This window comes from Aedes aegypti, chromosome 3 (genome assembly GCF_002204515.2).
Source record: "Aedes aegypti strain LVP_AGWG chromosome 3, AaegL5.0 Primary Assembly, whole genome shotgun sequence".
Classification (NCBI taxonomy): Eukaryota; Metazoa; Arthropoda; class Insecta; order Diptera; family Culicidae; genus Aedes; species Aedes aegypti.
In genome coordinates this window covers 262,862,355-262,879,651 of record NC_035109.1, presented here as the reverse complement: position 1 = coordinate 262,879,651, position 17,297 = coordinate 262,862,355, and the positions used below count along the sequence as shown (strand labels likewise).

General features: G+C 38.0%; 1 protein-coding gene across 13 annotated transcripts in view; it reads right to left on the bottom strand.

The window, feature by feature from the left end:
- Positions 1–16,404, bottom strand: part of LOC5571120 (protein muscleblind) — a 353,898-nt gene extending 337,494 nt beyond the window's left edge. For 6 of the 13 annotated variants that reach the window (XM_021851935.1, XM_021851937.1, XM_021851938.1 and 3 more), the window contains exon 1: positions 16,255–16,380. The gene's annotated coding sequence lies outside the window, so the exon portion shown is untranslated. Of the gene's footprint in view, positions 1–16,254 lie in introns of all 13 variants that reach the window. The other 7 variants (XM_021851945.1, XM_021851946.1, XM_021851944.1 and 4 more) reach the window with 4 other exon arrangements.
- Between the last annotated feature and the right edge of the window lie 893 nt (positions 16,405–17,297).

Here is a 17,297-nt window from a genome sequence, read left to right as displayed (position 1 = left end):
ACAACAGTAACGGGCCTGTTCACAGTTACGTCTGCCACCGCGAACTTCACTCAAATCACTCTATCACATTTTTCTTACGACACTCTAGATTGCTATCCAAACACACCAATACGCAAGCTCTCAAGACACGATTCTTTGAGATTATTTGATTTTCTCCTTTTTTCGTTCGCCCTAAAAATACTACTACACACCAGTGGACCATCAGTCGCAGTCGTCCCGCTCCGCTCAAGCTCCCCCGTAAGCTACGCAACACGAACATTTACGCCACAGCAATGACAGCCTACTCCAATGAACTGCCGTTATGTTCGGATTGCATTCGTTTGTAAGCGTGTTGCGAGAATCTTAATGATGTTCATCGATCAAAATGTTAGGGATGTTCAAAATTTCAAAATTTATTAATGGATACATTTTATTTATTTACCTTCCATGAGCAAGTATCTCAGTCCTATACACTACACCACGAAGACTCATTCATGTACGTTCTAACTAGTTTAAGCTTCGACGAGTACTTGAGAATATTGAACAACTCGTTGCGGTATAGACCTTCACATCTTCAATCCAAGAAGGCCCAAACTGCCATAGCAGCAATTCAGCAAGACCATGCTGAGGGAGATAAGTTCGAGTCCCGTCGGTCGGCTTGAAATTGTTTTCAACTTCCCAGAGTATATCTTCGTGCTACCCATACGATATACGAAGATCATTTGGTATTTAAAGTTCTCAGTTGTCTGCAACTGTGGAAGTGTTTGTAGATAAATTAATGCCGTGTTGACCTAGTAAGAAGGTCTATCAGCATTTCTATTGACCTCTTGGAGATCTCAGCTTTGTACTATCGCAGGCCCATACAACCTTTTTCTAGTCAGTATTAGTATGAACTCGTTAGAGTGTAGATCTGAAAGTTCATCAGCGTGAGAGAATCCTGGTTGTCTATAACTTTTAATTTAGAAACTGAACAATCTAGTTACTCTTCACACACTGTTTCTCTTGTTCGTGATTTTGTTTGTGAATTGAATACCAGTCTTATGTTTTAATGCTAGTGCCACATTTTTCTGTTCTCCACTCTAAACTCGCATACATGTCCAAAAATGACGTAGTATTATTCCGGTAAAGTCAGTGACTTCTACTGTCACCGCTTTTTGTAGTAAAATCCTCCAAAACCATTCCGAAGCACACATTATTTCCCAAAAAACATCTTCAAGTCCCATTTTCGCACCTTTCGTCGTATTGCCGTAAGTTTTTACGTCAGATGACGCCTACGTTCATCTCGTTAAAATTCGTATCCATCGCCTGTCGGTCCTGAAAAAGCTTATCTCCCGGTCTGCTACAGGAAAATTGCGTCACTCTTCCGCTTCCCCGTGAGAACAACGGTGGTTAACAGCAGAAACCACAACGCAATTAAGTCGTTATTTTCCACGGCGCTGGAGCGTTTGCGTGAAATTGCGAAGGAAAACGGGCCCATCCAGAAGTCTTACATTCCTTCCAAGAAGGCGACAGCAGCCAGCCAGTGTCAAGCGAGGACGACTACGCGTCAAGGTTGTTCTATTTAAAGTACTGTTTATAAATTATGAAACGAAAACAACTTGAAATTTCCATATCTTGAGTCAGCAAGCGCGGTGCGATAATAGTTAAGCATCATCTCGAGAGGCACGAGATAGGATTGTGGGATGAAAATAACGTGTGGCGTATTCTCACGTTTGCGGAACTTTAATTAAGCACAGTTTGGCTTCAATCGAGTGACTTCTGCTGAGACATCACTTCTAGCACCAACACAGAGCAGAGGAACGGAGCCCAGGTTTATGTCAAAACTTGTAAGTGTTCCCACAAGAGGTTAAACTGCTCGCTAGTGACTTTTCCTAACTGTCGTCAAATTGATTTATAGCAAGGACATTAAATCTGCTCCTCTCCGGTCCGCCACCTTTCCCTTTGGAAATAACTATGTTGCACAATGGTTATATTTGCTGTAAGAAGTGGTCATGAACCTTGGTTTGACTGTTGTACCAAAACTAGGTTTTTAAATGCTTTGTTATCTCCTCGCTTTTACTAAAATATGTTTAAAATGATGGTATAGTATTTCAATTATTGAAATCAAGTAAACGGAAAATAAGACAACTAAGTTTTTTGAATTTTCTGAACCATGAGTGATACCACTGTGCGCTACCACAATGTTGCACAAAGGTAGGGCGACGAACACCTTTCTCTTCCTTCCTGCCCGTATAGAAACCGGTGTGAGAGTGAGTGTCACTTTGGGTGCTCAACGGAGGGGGACAATGTTCCGTTTGACAAAGCAAGGAAGAAATATGACTCCTCCCTGGGTGAGACTCGTCTCCTGGCAAAATTGCTGACTACTATCACTAGTGCTGCTGTCGGGAGCCCCTCAAAGCAGCCTAAAGAACGGAGAGCGTGTCATTCCCCTGGGTATTTTTAATATCGTTTTAGGCCTCTCTCCGCTTCAACCAGGGGAACCCCTTTCTTCAACCGGGGCCGAAAATGTGGAATATCCACCGTAGAATCCTTGTTCCATTAACACACTATTCCTTTGTGGTGCATGTCGTCGTCCTCGTCGTCGTCGGTTTCGGGATGGGATGACCCGCACTGACTCTCACACTAATATAAACGCGTGTGATAGCAGACACTTCGAATTGTCCCGTTTGGTCTACCGGTTGGTTAGACTTTGTCACAGGGTTTCGAGTTGAGACTTTCGATAAAAATACGTTTGTGTGAGTGGTTCTTTTTTGTATTCCGTTGAGCTCTTCTGCGTTTCTTATTATGAGCCTAGCACGCGACATCCATTAGATAACAAAGACAATTGGGATTGGAAAGGGGCTGGGCTGATGGTCGATGCGGGGTAAAGACGATAATTGGGTTTGTTTGGGTAATTTTATTTGCATTTGTAGGCATGGAAATGCAACATTTGCTGTAAGAGCCACGTTGGTATGAAGGCAAGAAAACCCCCGATAATTGAGGAATTTTACGAATTGAATTGTACTCAATTGGGTAACAATACTTTTGTGTTCATAAAATCAACAAAATTAAAAAAAAAACGTGAGAAATTTTAAAAAGTATTAAAAATTTTGAAGTTTTTGACGTTTTAAACATTTGTTTTTAAATTTTAGACTGTTGAAATTAGTTCTTTAATTCTTTATTAGAAACATTCCAAACATTACATACATTTCTTATATCTAGGCGTTTTATCATCCTAAATTGGTAAAACAAAATTAAGCTCTCGTTAACGTCCACTGGTACTTGATATTACTAATTTATTCAACTATCTCAGTCTTTATGTTCTACAAGATTTTATTTAATTCTGCCCGACATTTCGGCCACGGATTTTGGCCTTTTTCAAGGGTAAACTATTGTGTACGAAATACAGTTAGTATATATAACTTAGTTAATATAGTCTAGTTTGTCTTACATTGTCTATCGTTTTGTCCTGGTTAAATTCGTCGTTTCTTCTGTCAATTTTTTGTAGTCATTGCTTCTGTAGAATTTTTTAAAAACGTTAATGTAAATTTTCTGTCAATTTGCACTTACCAAACATGTTTTATTATGAGATTCGTAAATTAGGATTTAAGGGTGTATTTAAATCTTGTAGGAAATATGTTGAGGAGCTTCTGATTGACTTTAAGAAATCAGGAACCATACGGATAAGAATTCTGCAATTCAAAACTCCTAGAATTTGAGAAAAAGGTCTAGCACTCGACACTGAAGAAGTCTGTGAGTTGCAGACCAAATAACCAAATAAATAAGAACCGGAATCGAAAAATCGAAAGAGGATTTGCTAGGCGAATTATCCAACACTGTGTTACAAAAGAATGAAGATAGAGAAGCAGAAGAAGGAAGCGAAACGATTAACAACCAATGGTAATGCTCGAAGAAGTGCCGACAGAGCCGACGAGTTTGAACAGAGGAGAAGACTGTCAATCGTCAAAAGTCGGTGTCATCCGATGTGAAGAAGGAAAGTGACCGTAAAGCGAAGAAAGAAGAAACAGAATCGTGGATCACGAAGCAGAAAGATCACAGAAAGAAGAAGATAGATTACAAGATCATCCAACTGTGATACGAGCGAAGAAGTGGAAGCGGAGATCAATAAAAAGAAACATAAGCGCAGAAAAAAAGTGGCTCTGACGACAGTACACTTGTCACCGAGAAAGTTTTTATCTAGCAAGTTGCTGGTATCAATTGGCAGGACTGATGGCCGATAAAGGCTTGTGGATCCCCAAATAAGCATAAGCATTGATGACCGTACAATTCGTAGTTGCTACTCCGTCATTGATCAGAATAATCGAAGTTGCACAAGGAACCAAGAGATGTAGCTTGGGAGTAGTTTTCCATCTTCAATGTACATCTTCGAGAACTCCAAACATAAAAAGTCAATAACGGCGCCGGCCACGTCCTTACGGTCATCGAAGAAGGGAAGGAATATAAGTGTGACATCCATTGTTACTAGAGACTAAGATCACCTCTGCATCTCCATGGTTGTCACGGATTCACCTTGGTAAGTGACGCGATTCATGCATCTCAGTTCAAAAATCACCTATCAGTACCCTGAAGACAACGTGAACATACGGTAAGTCGACACTCTTAGCGTCGAACCATTCAAAGCTTATTTTTGTAATGAAAAAGATCAGGTAAAAGGAAAGGTATGGGGTTTTATGTTAATGTGCAACTGTCTATGTCGACACTTACAGTGACGAGCTAACATATTTTGTTGAATCAATTCATTTAAGCAGCATTCCCACCGTTGTCATGATAAAAATACGTTTCATAATACAGGTCGGACTCGACTATCCGGGGTATCGATTTTTTTCACTCCGGATAATCGAATCACTAAAAAATAATTTCAAATCTGCGATAAAAGAACTTAGATATTATCTCTTATTGTTGTTTTATTTATATGATACAGTGCCATAGCCAGAAATTATTTCTAGGAGCATTAGGGGTCTTGAGAAGAAATAATTCTCTTTTTGACCAGCATACCCAAAAAAAACCTTTTCTCAACTCCCCTTTTCCTATAAACGTTCAAAACTGCTAAACCATTCATATTTTATACTGCAATACTAATTATCTCAAATTTATGCATAAAAACTGAAAAACAAAAATATAAAAAACATACTCCGGATAATCGAGTCCAAAATTCCGGATAATAGAATCCCGGATAATCGATTCGCCGGATAATCGAGACTCCGGATAATTGAGTCCGACCTGTGTATTGTAATTTTAAAATAAGAGCATGAAACGAGCTCACAAAAATTATCATCCATCCTTGATTGAGCTGCTGTAGATACTTTAATAAGCGTGTTTATTTTACAATAGCAAAATATCTCTCCGTCGACGCGAAAATTTGAGCTCCATTGCACTCTAACGACGAGAAAAAAAAAGTCCGGCGTAGCGACGACGCAATGAAAATAAAAACGATTTTTCTGGTAAAGATGAAACGAACCCAAAACTCAAAACCTCAAGAGAAAAAAATCTAGAGAATCAGACAGCGGTTCAAGCTGAAAACTTGATCGATTAGTCACCATCAGCGAGTACCATTCGATCAAGCCCTCAGCCGATCCACTGTACGGTTCTCCAGACTTGTCCTCCTGAAAATTTAAGGCCCGGCCTCGATGCATCTCCACCTTCTGCCGACACGAATGCACCCGTCTGGTGTAAAGTGTCATAAACACAAAAACCTGCTTGGGCTTTAACGAAGCACTGCCTAGTAGAACGCGTTCAGAATAAACCGTTTCAGGCGCGCTGCCTACTGCGATCGTCCTCATTTTTTTACACACATATCCGTTTGCCGATAAAGTTGCCAACAGAATCGATGAAGGCTTGTGGATTTTCAAATCTAGATAAACTAGCACAGTTGTAGGAAACACACTGCTGTTAGAGGTACGAAAGACTTAGCCCTCGAGATCAGACCATTGATCAGTGCCGATATGGTAGTTAAGAAGCTATGGGACCATTTCGAGGTACCGTTTTGATTCATATTACGGACAGCTTCAAATTCCGGACACTCTACTTTGTATGGGAAACATTTCACACGAAATATTTCAATTTTTGCCGTTTAAAAGTTCTCGATTTCAAGGCTTGTTTTAGTAAGCATTTTCCATAAATATCTTTGAAAATTTATAATGCCCAACTACCTTAGATGTCTATTTAGTGGTTTGACGATTTCAATTGATGATTTGACTGTTCCATTAATGATTATCATGAGTTGTCCGGAATTCAAATCGAAGTGTCCGGAATATGAGGCAAAAGTGAGGAAGCGTCCGGAATGAGAATCATGAAAAGGCCACACATTTTGATTTATTAAAAATCATTCAAGTTGCGGAAGCGAATTCTTTACCCACCATTCGAAAGTTAAGGGCTTCCAACGCTTGATAACGCTTAAGAGTCATACAGAATGATTTATTTTGTATGCCTTCTGCTGGGTTATACTTCACTGAGGCCTTAAGTGTCCGTAAAATGAATCAAAACGGTATCGCAGTTGAACGATCATTTCGTGAACCCCTTTCTTATAAGAATCTCTTAGAGAAGGCACTTTCATCGATGAAAAGACGAAGACAGCACTTTTGTGTACGCTTTCTGGTTTTAATCCCAAGTGACTGGAATAACTAATGGATTCTTTTATCCAGGTTCCAAGAAATCCAAAGGATGGAGGTAATTGCTAGTAGAAGACTTCGAAGAATGTGTCAGTCATTAAAGAATGCAATGGAGATTTTAGATGACTGGCGTAATCTGACTGATGATCGGCTCTAGCAGCCGACGAGGATTTGATGAATTCTGGACAACTAACTTACGCTACCCAGGAATCAGAAAACTGATCCTCCCTAACGTCAAATAGGCTTTTAAAGAGACTTTCCTTGAATCAGACGGATTATTGTAGACTACCAAGTCGTGAAGCTGCTGTGCTAGGAGATAGAGCTCTGGTATTGGCATATCACTCCTGGTAAATATGGCTGAGCAGCAGAGTATCTTCCAACCATCAATCGGCGAACAAAGTATCACAGTGAAGAAGCACCGCAATAAGTCGGTGTGTTCATAACAAATGATGATAATTGAAGGCGCTGAGTTCGGGAAAATGTGGAAATATTTAAGCGAGAGGTCGATAGGAGAATAAGGTAGACAGCTGTCCGAACAACAAAACGAGTCTACCGACGGCCGGTGACTAAATCAACGGCGCTTGAAGTACCAGTGAGCAAATCTGGCTTCGGAAAAGACTCTGCGCAGAAGTTACTGGGAGGAGCTGTTGAGACACCGATGCCGACAGAAACAATGAACATTTTAAGCAATACGATTCACATCCAACCAGCTAATCGTCGATGGAGTTGTGGGTATGTGGAGCTGTGACCTGAACATAGGACCATATCGGATGTTTCAACAATGTCTGAAATCCAATTTTTTATACAGCCTGAAACTGTTTGAAGAATCATCAACTCATCGGAGCTCGTCTAGGGAAACTCAGCTGAGCTTTGAGGACGATCAAAATCAACTTGGATGTGCACACGGTTGAAAGGCATCTGATGTCCTTTCTCGATTCAATCACCTACCTCTCGCTCTGTACATTGCTGTAGTGGGGTCGGTCTGTTCCATTGGTCCATCTATTTCGATGATGATGCTCCGGGAAGTAAACGACCGGAAAGGTTCTCCTATGTAACAAATGTGCACAGCTATATTATAATCAGTCCCCCGGAATAGGACCGAACAGGAACCGATGATACACTCCATCCCTTCATCGCCCGGCACAAGAACGGGACCCATCCCAAGGGGGTGATAGACAATTTGACATTGTTTTGAGGCTTTACATAATTTGGCTTTTCGATAGTGTGTCTGTGTGCTTCCATTCCGATGCGGTTTCCATTTCCAGACATTCTACGGGGCAGGGACGGGAAGTCTTGGTAGATGCTGTGATGATAGAGGAGAACAGAAATTTCATCATCATAATCGTTAGTGCTGAGTGATGTTGCACCTCAGTACGAAAGGTCCCATCATCCGGGTACGGATCGTTCGAATGAAGCCAATCGGAAAGATTGCTTTCTGCTTTCGTTTGTCTCGTAGTGTAAGGATGCACGGGGTAGGATGGGAAAGGATAATCACCATTTTGTTGATTTCGGTTTGATCCCAATAACAATTACACAAGGAATCGCTCCTCGAAGAAAACGAACGAAAAAAGGAATAACCTTTGAATCTGGTTAGGAAAGATCAGCACACCGCAATCAAATCCAATCGAAATAAGTAACATTCTCAAATACACTTCAGGGAGAGAGAGGCACGAAGAATAAACGGAATCAAACACGTGCCTTCCCAGACCAAGCCGTTAACGTTCTTGAATTGCACCGACCGAAAAAAAAATATCCTTCAAGAGATTACATCAATTGGTACACAAGGGAGCGGCAGAGGGCAATCCCTTTTCAGTCCGGAACGAAGCGCCACCACAATAAAAGATCACAGGACCAGCGAGAGGGGAGAGAGGAAACATAACAAGTCCTGGTTCAGAGAGCCGAAAAGAAAAAGGTGTCAACCTCTTGGTACAGGGCCACTCATATTCCTTGTCGGGACACCTTTCACCTTTTCCCCTGTATGTGGCCGTGGTTGGCTGCTCAAGGTGTGGTGCTATAACACGAGTCAGTACAGCTACTTTATATATTTTTTTTTCGGGCGAATAAGGCGTCTCCTTGTTTTGATTCATGTCTCTATTTTGAGCAATAAATCGTTTATTCCTGCCTCGGTCCCGGTTGGACGGATTTGAATGGGTCGGGTCCTTTCCTAGAGACATAGAGGTACAAAGTGATGCATTGCATAGGAGAACATTTTTTTCTGAGCACGTGTGAATGGAATCTATTGAATAATTCTATTGAGATGATGCTTCGGGAAAGGGGAAAAAAGGATAATCGCATGCGGACACGTGCCGACCTGACTGGATGCGATGTTCTAGGGTATTTTCTCAATGTTTAATGATTTTGCTTTGGACGAACCAATCATTTTTTAATTTGTTTGCCCTGGCCATTGGTATTTAATGGATGAAGAAATTGTTATCGATAATTTGTTCTACTGATTGGCGGATTGGCGGCAAAACCTCGCCCAAGATTTCATGAGCAGTGTTAAGAGAAATTAAACGCAGTCTATGGATACGAACCATCCAGCAGCTGAAAGTCTAGGTAATAAAGATGATAATAATACAGTGACCCCAAGCAGTTGAATCACCCACAATTTATGAATCAGCTGATTTCAAAAGACAAAATTATTATCAAACTTGTCACAAAACATCACAGAATTATTTTTGCACATAGTTTCTTATCAGTAAAAATAATTCTGTGATGTTTTGTGACAAGTTTGATAATAATTTTGTCTTTTGAAGTCAGCTGATTCATAAATTGTGGGTGATTCAACTGCGTGGGGTGACTGTAATTATAAAGGAAATTTAACAAAATTCTGATGGGCGGTATCATATTAGATTCCTGATAATTTCGACTCATTCTGGACGGAATTCACATATTTCGTTCAGAATTCATCAATTCAAAATAGCTCCGGAATTTAAGTTGCAACTAGTTTCCTTTCGTAACTGTACATCACCACACTGTCGGATGCTGCAGCACAGAGCAAATTTATCACGCCGATCGCAGCAATTAATCAAGCTGATCAGCGAATCCAAGACATCGGGACTCATTCACGCTCGGGTGGACTGAACCCTGACGGCAGCAGCCGTCACCATTCACCATTCACCGACCTCCACTTCCACAAGTGAGGTGGCTTAAGCCCTTGCAGTGAAGGGTCAACCGAGACTAACCGAGGCGACAGAGGTTATCCTCTGATTAGAAACTAATTGATATATCACTGCTGTTGCCGAAGTGTACGTAGCGCCGTGTGCCACTCGGGAAACCTTTCCTATTAATCCTTAGCCATCAATAAAATGTCCGGCAGGGCAGAACACTACACGGGCACACACAATCGCTCGCCTCGGTCAAGGACCATCTATCTTTGGCTCGATAAACGGGAGACCATCCAGTAGGACGGAAGCGAAAACCCGCATCGACCGCCCTGTTTCCCGCCCCCAAGGTCTCCTCTCCCCTTAGACCACATGGTCCAAAACGATGGTCCTTTCAAATGCTCCCACATCATTTGCCCTCGCGGCGCAAAGTGGTCCGAGTTTCAAGAATTATAGCAAAAACTTCTTATTTCTTATATATTACAATTTTCAGCAATTTTCTTTTGAAACTGTATTCTAACAAATTTGATATTGCAAATGAAAACCTTTGTTTTCAATGTGAAATCTTCTAGATTTCTAACAGCTTCGTACAAAACTGACACCACTGTGCGACGGACGCCGTATTATGGAGCCCTCTCTTGCTTGTCTCGTCGTTCGGAAGGTGCCATTCATACATTATCATTAGCATAGCTCCCCTACAGAGCTTGGTTGGTCATCCACTCGGTGCTGATGGTCGCCGCCCCGTAGCATAGACTCATAAATTTCAATCAAAAATCGCTCGTCCGCATTTTATCAAATCCGTCCCTACTTGATAACTAAATTCAATCAGTGCTAATTATAAATTAATGATGAATAATCATGGGTCGAGGGCCAGAGGGAAGAAATTGACCGATGACAGCGAACTGGGGTCACAACCGGCTTCAACCTATTACCTCTTATAGACGTTGTTGTTTTCGAGAAGGGCCTTGCATAGTTCCGATCAGCTTCTTTAGTTAAGCTGTGGGGTAGGATGCCCTAGACAAGTCCTCATTATGGGATCTTTGGTAGTAACTGACGATGGGCAAGTGCAAATTATGAGTCTGCTGCATCCGGGGTCTGAATGGGATCAATTCTAGCTGAACTTTACTAAATGTCCTATGTATCTATGAGAGATTCTCTCCTCTCTCACTCGTTTTCGATTATAATGAAAATTTTTGGGAAGGTTCACTTTATAGAATAACTTTAATGCATTTGATTTCCTCCAACACCGCTCTTAAAACTAGTTTAGGGATTTTTCCAAGAATTAATTCAATTTTTTTCATCGATAACCCACGAAGGAACTCCAGGAATCTTTGCAGATAATTTTTCAAAAACTATTCCATGAGGCGGATCCTTCCATTTTTTTTTCTTGGAGTTTTAGCGGTAATTTCTCAAATGTTACTATAGGTTCTTTTTGGAAATTGTCCAAAGCTTTTTCTTCAAGAGTTATCTATATAACTCCTTCCATACATTGTGTTCAGACTCCTCCAGCGAATGCTCGAGTTTTTTTTTCTGCGGGTTACATGCAGTAATCTTTTTAACAAACAAATCTTGGAAATCCTTCACAATTCTACAGAAAAATGTCGATAATTATTTCAAATATATCTTCAAGAATAAAAAAATCTTCAAGGTTGCCAAAATATTTAAAAAAAATCAGAATGACACTTTTTAGAGTTACTCACAGAAGTTGACAAGAAATCTCTCTATTTTATTATAACAATCAAAAATTTTGTTTCATAGTTTTCGCTCCGTATTACTTTATTATTTCTAGTTCCTTCATCAATTTATTAAGACATTTAACTAGCAATTCCTTTATTATATCTCGTTTGGCACTTCTCCAATAATTGAAGCAACCAACCGCAGCACCTCTAGGATAGCTTTAAAAATAACTACAGAAGTATGCCTTCATCGGAACTTCTGAACGAATATCATTAGAGGAGTTCCTGAGAGCAACTCCTAAAGTGGTATTCAGTTGAACTTCAAATGGCACCCCTGTAGTAATTTATTCCTTAATTTGGAATTTCTTCTACAGGAATCCCTAGATAGATTCATCAAGACATCCTGGAAAAATCTTTAGAGCAGAACCTCATCCAGAATCCAAGACCCAAGATAGCCCCTGAATGAATTGCTTCAACCATTCGAGGGAGAATCTTTGTCAGAATTTCTGGGAAAAATTTATGAAGTAAATACGTTTGGAATCAGCTATTTTGGAAGGATCAGCTTTTAAGAATCTTAAGCAAAACTGGAAAAATCCTGTGGTAATACTTGCAGTAATTTCCGGATGTCAAACTTTGTACATCCAATTTGCCTTAAATCAAAACTAGTCTTCCAAATCTTTTTCTAACTTAGATTCCAAATCTTTAGACATACTTTTGAAACCAATTTTGTTGTTTTCAAACGTTGTTCTCAGCATACTTAACATAATTTTTTTTTGACTTAGTTATTGAAATTAAATTTTGTTACATTATTATCTTAAAATTGTTGACTTTTCAAATGTTTAATAAATGAGAACAATAGTTTCAGCTTTAAGGTTTAACGTTAAAACTGAACTTTAACTTAAACGCTTTATTGAAAAAAAAAACTGAAAAATAACAGCATTTTTTGTCGAAAAATCATCTGTTTTTTGCAGTTTTTAATCAATAACTAAGTCAAACCATTTTTAATTAAATGTAACGCAAACACAGTTTTAAAACAACTAACTTTACCTCCAAAGGCGTGTAAAAAATTTGGGATTGGATAAATATTTATGCAGTTTAAGTCAAACAAAAATTATTTTTACAGTAAAATAAAAAAATATGGAGAAAATTACTTTTAACCAAAACTAGTTTCGATTTTGAACGAATTTAGAGTTCCACAATCTTTTTATAAATTTAACTTTGAGGAGAATGCTTCCAGAAGGATAAAAGTAGCATAAAAATAAAAACAAAGTTATGTAGGCTTTACGGAAGGCTATGTTTTATAACATGAAAATTCACCAAGTTGCTTGCGTTACCTCTAAACCTCGAATCGCTGCTGACAAGTAATTTCTCGGCCTATCGTGATGCATGGGAAATTTCTGCAAGGAATCGCTCAAGAATGCGCTTTTATTTCTGATCGCAGTACGCAGTTGGAAAGAAATGTCAGTTCATAACTTTTGAACCGCTTGACTGATTTTCAATTTTCTTGGACGAAATAAAAAAAAAACGTTTTTTCGTGTTTTGGAGGCCTTGGGACAAAGGGTGCTATTGCTGTTCTCATTTTTTTCTTGAAAGTTCAGAAAATTTAACGTTTACTGTCAAATTTTCAACGATGTATGTTTTATTTTGTTTTTGAGATATATTATTTTGAAAATAAAGAATCAGTCATTTTTTATCGGCACACACTGGAGGTTTAGGTGCATTAGATTTTTTATTTAAAAAATCATATCTTTTGAACAGCTCAACTGATTTCCAATCTTTTTTTATGGAATGAAAGCTTAAGATTTTACCTTGTCAGAAAAAAATATAAAACTCTGAAAAAAAAAAGTTTTTCTTTACATGTCCAAGTTTTTTATGTTTTTTTTTTTTATATTTTTATGTAATTTTTTTTTCAGAGTCTTAAGTTTTTTTTTCTGAAAAGTTGAAATTTTAAGCTTTTATTCCATAAAAGCTTGGAAATCAGTTGAGCTGTTCAAAACTTATTCTCTTAAAATAAACAATCTAATGCGCTGAGACCTCCAGTGTATGTCGATAAAAAATGACTGTTTTTCTATTTTCAAAAAAATATATCTCAAAAACTCAAAAACCTACATCGTTGTAATCGTTCATTTTTCTAAACTTTCAAGAAAAATGAGAACATCAATAGCCCTTTTTGTTCCGAAGCCGTCAAAACACGAAACAGTTTTTTTTTCATGTCAAAACCAATTTTTGTGAAAATTTATATTTTTCTTAAAAAGCCATAATCTTTAGCTTTCATTTCGTCCAAGAAAGTTGAAAATCGGTCAAGCGGTTCAAAAGTTATATTTTTTTTAAATACAAATTTTGCAAAGTTTTTTAAAAATAAAAATTTTGCAAAGTGCGATTTTTCTGGTCACTCTATTTTGGAAATGGTCACCCTAATCAAAATATCCAAAAACAAGTGTATCCTTGTTTCGAATAAGGAACAAAATAGCAAATTTTTACGGAATTCGGTGACCCAAATTTCCAAAATTTACCAGGACTATCATTTGGAAAAGGCCAAACTTTTTCAACCCAATTTTATTTTTTTCAAAATAATGTAATCGAAATAGAGCAACTCCTACAAAAAAAGGTTGTCTGGATAATTGACTGATTTTTTGAATAAGAATGCTGAAAAATAATCATATTTGTGACCTACACTCAAAATATTTTTTTTCTTAAATTTAAAGTCGATTAAAATTGCCATTTTTCAAGACTAACTGTTAACTATCAACCATCCATGCGTTGTGAGATGAGCATTTATAGGAATGTTTTTCTTTCAAAACTTTTTTCTCGTCCTAATTAAAAATTTTGATCATGTCATTTTCAAACAATTCTGAACAAACGAAAAACGCAATTATCTCAGAATGGAATGAATCTTAATAAGCGAGGAAATTTGGTCAAATCAGTTTATTTTGAAATATCAAAAACTCCATACAAAAATTGTCTCATTTGTGACCCTCATTGAAAAAAATGATTTTCAAAATTTAAAGTCGGTTTAAGAAAGGGTCATTTTGAATTTTATTGAAATTTTGTATAAAGATAGTTACCAACCGTTCACGCATCGCGAGATGGGCACTTTTAAGGAAAACACGTTTTTCTAACAACAAATTTTACTTGTCTTATATATTTTTTTAATGAGTCATTTTCAAACAAAGCTAAACAAATGAAGGTTCCAATTATCTCAAAATTTAACGAAGCCCCCCAACTTGGTCTTATCAGTTTACTTTAAATTATCGAGAACTCCATATCAAAAGGGATTTTGACATTATTTTCGGAGTTGGCAGCACTTTCTTAGAATACAAAAAAAAGGAAAATGCGACCTTATTAAAAAAATTTTTTTTTCACTGTTTTGAATCGTATAAGAACTGGGGGAAAAGTGATTAAATGTTAGAGAAAAAATAACATAATGGAGCAATTCTCGCTGAAACCAGGCCGCCATCGGCACCCATCGTTAGAATTCCAATTTTATGTCACTGATCGCTAGTTTTCGATAAAACTTAAGGGTGGTCCTTTCGGTTTTCTCAAATTGGTGGACCCCTTGTACGCCAGCTAGCTGAACAGTTTGCGAAAAAGCCAATATTTTGATAAATCTTGAGTATTTCTTCACGTGATATGTCTCATATTTCGCTTGGAACACATAGCAAACTTAATGGCATCGTATAGAAAAAGGATATATCATTTAAAATTGAAAAAAAATATGGCGGCCATTTTGAATTTAGTCAAGGTCTACACATATATATAACTTCATTAAAATCGGAGGGGGTGCTGCTAGCTCGGAAATTATTTTGTATAACAGCAGCGTCACTGACACTGAATAAATGCAAAATAAAGTTACATTTCATCGAAAGAAAAAAAACAATATTTCGACAAAAAGTTATAGCAACTTTTTTACGTTTTTTGAATTTTCATCCTAATCATTCTTATCCTAACAATGGTAAAGATTACAAAAAACTCAAGAAAGGGATTTATGTGTAATATAAAGATGTTATTTTTATGATAATTTTTCCACCTACCACATACCAATAACATCTGTTTCGGGACTTAAATATTTCAGATTAAAATACAAAAATACTCTTTCAAAAACCATTCTTGAGTGGAAATGGCCCTATATCTTTATACAATACTTATTTTATCACACGATAAAACTTCTGTAAAAATTATCACAAAACTAAAGGTGGTCGATTCCGATAGTTGATTGATTTTGGCTAAAAATTCGTCAATTATCTTCATTGGGATACGAAGAAATCCTTCGAAAATTCAGTTATGCGATGAATTTCCACCCACGACGAGGCGCCACAGGCTCACTTGATGACGTTCTCCATTACGATGGAAACGTTCCGTTGATTGAACCATCTTTTTGACTTTCATTACTGGTACTTAATCACTGTGCGGAAGCAGTGTCGAAATTATCCATCTCCCGCTTTGCAATCCTACAACCGAGCACATCATATACCAGTGGAAATTTGTGGCACGTGGTACAGCGCCGCGATGGTTGTTTAGTTTATAATATTTTTCATCTTATTATTTACACACTCATTCATCCTGATTGCTTAACGACCATTTTCACACCCCCGAAACAGCGCGGAATGATGGCTTATTTCACTTGAGCGATTTGGCGTAAAAATAAATTTTAGAGACACCCCGCACTTCATCTCGGTCTTCGGTTTTCTGCTCGGTAATTATCTGAGACACGTTCGCACTTTTGCTCGGCTTTTGCGCGAATTCGACTCTTTTTCGGACGAGATGTGTTTACACAAACCATTCGTCATGATTAATAAATGTTTAGATTAACGGGGATTCTTTTTCCATCGTTCCGGGACAGAGAATTTGATGCTGTAATCCGGTATGGAATGTGCCAAAAATACTCACAATGTAGCACGATGATGTTTGAGATGGGAAGACACGACGTCCGAAAACTAGGGAAATACACACGCGAAACGGCGAAAATCACTCGCAGCACTAAGCTCGAACCACCAATGTCCAACTGACAGTTTTCCGAGTTTTCCTCAACTACCGAACGACGATTACGTCGACGTTTGCCGTGGTATTCTAGGTAGGTAGATATAGTGATACGGTTCTTAGTGCAACCCGAGTGGAGTGGAATGGCAAACTGACAATAATATGCTTTAAAGAAATTAATTAAAAAATTGCTGACATTTCGAAAAATAAGATTAACTTATCAAAACTGCAAGATTTTGAAAATTTACAAAGTTTACACAATTAAAAAAAACTGCGAATTCAAAAAATTAATGAAATTGACATTTTGTTGCAATGCTTATTTCTCTTAATTTCCAAAAAATTTGAAATTTCAAAATTTTTATGTTTATAATTTAATGTTTTACTTTTATCGGATCCAAACACTTTTCCTCACATACTCACGACGTGGACAGTTCATTCGGCGAAAATCGCGCGACAACCATCATGGTATGCACTGGTCGAAGTTTTGTCAAATGATGCACCGCGTAGGAAGAAACCCCAGAAAAGGTACCGAAACCAAAGGCGGCACGGTGCGGCCAGTGGCAATAACAATTCCCATTTACCATGCGAAAGCACATCTCCGGAATGGAAAATATGCTGCGGGAAATCGGACGAAAAAACGCCCTCGTCGCCACGTTGTCGCCACATACAAACAGTACTTGACAGAATAAAGTACAAATTGGCTGTTTTCCACACAAAATGTCGAAGTTTGTGGACTAAGATCTCGGCTTCTAGAGATCCAAGTAAATTGAACCAATTCCACTACAGCATGAAAAATCTTTGAATGTGCTAAATTGAAAATTCATCTTTTTTCATAAACAAACTTTTTTGTAATCTTTTATATCAAAATTTGATAGGAATGAAAATAAAATGAATTTGAATTATTTCCTAAAGGGAAATCACAAGAGCAATATGATCTTCGGCAAAATTGTTTA